Source organism: Solanum tuberosum, unplaced genomic scaffold (genome assembly GCF_000226075.1).
Source record: "Solanum tuberosum cultivar DM 1-3 516 R44 unplaced genomic scaffold, SolTub_3.0 scf00459, whole genome shotgun sequence".
NCBI classification, from domain to species: domain Eukaryota; kingdom Viridiplantae; phylum Streptophyta; class Magnoliopsida; order Solanales; family Solanaceae; genus Solanum; species Solanum tuberosum.
In genome coordinates this window covers 53,003-56,852 of record NW_006239376.1, presented here as the reverse complement: position 1 = coordinate 56,852, position 3,850 = coordinate 53,003, and positions in this window count along the sequence as shown.

Here is a 3,850-nt window from a genome sequence, read left to right as displayed (position 1 = left end):
TTGTTTGACCAATTCCATGGAGAGAGTTACTTTTCCAAGATGGACCTTAGGACGGGTTATCACCAATTGAGGGTGAAAGATGATGATATTTCAAAAATGGCTTTCAAAACCAATTTTGGTGATGTCGTTTGGTTTCACTAATTCTCCGGCCACATTTATAGATTTGATGAATAAGGTGTTTGGACAATATGTTGATATGTTTGTAATTATGTTCATTGATGATATATTTGTTTATTCAAGAAGTGAGGATGATCACATCTATCATTTGAGGGTTGTGTTTCAAATTCTCAAGGACCAACATCTCTTTGCATAGTGTAGCAAGTGTGAGTTTTGGCTAAGGTCCATAACTTTTCTTTGTCATATTATTTCCACTAAGGGTATTGAGGTAGATCCTAAGAAGACGGATGCAGTCAAAAGTTGGCCTAGACATATATCCCCTTCGGACATTAAAAGTTTCTTGGGTTTAGCTAGTTACAACAGAAGGTTTGTTGAGGGATTTTCTTCCATTGCATCTCCATTGACAGCTTTGACACAAAAGAAGGCTAAGTTCATATGGTCCGAAGAATGTGAAAAGAGTTTTCAGGAAATGAAAGATAGACTTACTTCAGCCCTAGTGTTGACTTTACTGGAAGGGACTGATGGTTTTTTTGTATATTGTGATGCCTCGATATTGGGTTAGGATGTGTGCTTATGGAAAATGGGAAGGTTATTGCCTATGCTTTAAGGCAACCTAAGTTTAATGAGAAGAATTATCCTACTCATGATCTTGAATTAGCAGCGGTGGTTTTGGCCTTAATGATTTTGAGGCATTATTTGTATGGTGCGCATGTAGTTGTGTTTACCGACCAAAAGAGCCTACAATATGTATTTAATAAGAAGGATCTGAATCATCGCCAAAGAAGGTGGCTTGATTTACTTAAGGATTATGATACGAGTGTTCTCTATCACCGCAGTAAGGTGAATGTAGTAGTCGATTCTCTTAGCCGATTATCAATGAGTAGTGTTGCCCATGTAGAAGAAGATACGAAATAATTGGTACGAGATATACATAGATTTTCCCGATTTGGTGTTCAGTTAGTAGACTCTACCAAGGGTAGTGTTATGGTTCTAAATCATGCTTTGTGACGGATGTGAAAGCTAAGAAATGTCTTGATCCAACCTTAATAGAATTGAATGAAGCGGTGCTTAAGAAATTCGTAGAGGCTTTGTACCAAGGGGGAGATGGTGTAGTTAGATATCAAGGTCATTTCTGTGTTCCTAATGTTGATGACTTGAGGGAACAAATCTTGTGAGAAGCCCATAGTTCTCAGTATTTCATTCACTCGGGAGCCAACAAGATTTATCATGACTTGCGGGAGATCTATTGGTGGAACGGGATGAAGAAGGATATTGTGGGATTTGTGGCTAAGTTTCTCAACTGCCAACAAGTGAAAGTTGAGCATCAGAAACCGGGAGGTTTATCCCATGACATTAGTATCCTTACTTGGAAGTGGGAAAATGTAACACCCCGGATCTTGTAGCCTCACTTAGGACTTAGTGTGTGGGGTTAACAAGCCTTGGTTGAGAACAAGATCCTAAGAGACCTAGGATTCACCAAGGAAAAACATATCCTCCTCAAGCTAAGTTGGTGAGGGGCAGTGTGGTCGCCCAAGTAACTTGGTGAGTCGCCAATGTTCACTTAGGGTCGCCTATTGGACTATCCACATGGCCAAGCTGCTAGTAATTTGGGCTAGCTAGGGCAGGGCTGGCCAACCCTGTTGGCGCATCACCTAAAGGCCCCTCCCCATCGCCTAGTAGGCTGCCTCTATGTTGAGCATACTGGAAATTTCGGCGAGCCAAGTGACCACTTGGAGACTCGCCAAGTGCCCTTGGCTAGCTAAAACTTGCAGGTCTATAGTTTTTAAATAGTAGTCATAGAGGTCTTTTGTTATTTTCCCTAAATTGATACTACATTGTTTTACTCTTTCCCTAGTAATGTATATAAGCTTTTTAGACTCAAACTTCCCCCAATTAAGTCATTCTTCCTAGAATATAAAGAAAACCCAAAACTTCAACCCCTCCAAAGAAAATTCTCTTTCTAGAACTTTAACGGAGAAAAAGTAGGAAGAAGGTGGAGTTAGGGTTCAAGAACCAAGTTCATCTCACCAAATTCATTGGATTCCGCCGTTAAGGTATGGTAGTCATTCATCCATGGAGTCCGTCCAAACTCAATTTCAAAACTAGTGAATTACCCAAAAGTGAGGGCTTGACTTCAATCCCATGGGTTCTTTTTAAAAAACATTTCTAATGTTTTATTGATGATATATTATATATAAATTGATGATTTCCTATAGTTTTTATGTTGAATTCCCCCAAGAACCCATGAAACCCCATATTCCCCAATTATGATCTTATGGTATGGGTTTGTTGATTGTAGAAAAATATTATGAGATTATGCCTTTAGTAATTGGGTTAATTGAATCATGTTAATATCCATGTCTAATGTAGTGATTCTAGATGTGTTGATGAAATTGTGATCTATGGCCCTTGAAGGGCAAAGTATGAGAATTACGCATAACTATGAGATTTATGAATATGCTTTATGAACACTTTGAGAGTAAAGTGAATATGATTATGATGTAGTTGTTGTGTTGTTGGATGATTATCCTTATGTACACATTTATGTATTAATATGGTATGAGGTGACAGATGTTCTCACAATATGATGATTCTAGGGTTGAAAGGTTATTCTCACCCATTGAATCTACGAGCAATAGTATGAATTATGATGGATTGAGTGTTAAGACATTCTTCCATGAATATGAACTTAGGTCAAGACTTAAATAAGTAATCTATGGGAATTAATGCTTAGCACCGAGTGGATATGAATATGAGATGGAAGTTTATACGATAGTTGAGTCCGACTTCCCAATAGGTTCCTTCTACCTTAGTTGAGTTTGGGTTCCAAAGGTATGTATCTCATGAAATGGAAACCTTATACCTTAGTTGAGTCCGGGTTTCTAGTAGCAATCTCCTTATCCCATAACTATGTGCCCACATAGGTCTTTAGCTAGAGGATCCACCTATGCTAATAGTATGGTTCTACCTTAGGCAAGTAGAACAACCCATTTTTTGGTGTGGGGTAGACATCGGATTCCATCTTAGATCACATGGTCTATGTCGGTTAGAGCTTATACTAGTACATTAATATGAACAAGAATATGAAATATGAACTATGGTTACATAAGAAGTTCTAGTTAGTATGGATGGGATTATGGGATCTCAGCCATGCATTGCACAAGTATGCTTTGAATGTTTCTATGGTATGTTCCTTTTATGATATGATGATCTATGAGTTAAATATGCTTATGACTTATTCTTTTACACTAATCTTCATGATGATTCCTAAACTTGGTAAAGCCCATGCTTCTCAACTAAAATGTCCTTTTTAGCATGATTTCTTGATTTTTTGCATGGCTATCATACTTGGTGCATTTTTGTACTAACCCATATTTTCCAACATTTTTCCCAAGTGTAGGGTCCTGTCAACAAGGTGGTCTCCATTGTGGCTAGAGCTTGGAATTTATCATTCTCCTTGCTTGCTTTGTGAGTCCTCCTGATTTGAGGACAAACTCATTCATTGTAGTTTCTTTCTTGAACTTTCACTTTCGGATTATGTTGTTCTGGGCTGTGACCCTATTCGATTCGACTATTTTAATAGATGCCAAATTAAGACAAGTCTAGAATTCTTCTTTGATTTTATAAAAGACTTCTTAAGACTTGGAATGCGTTTTGACTCTATAAAGTCCCTCTCCTAATCCTTTTCCTGTGTCTTCAAGAAATGAATACACGAAGGGCTAATGCTAGAAGG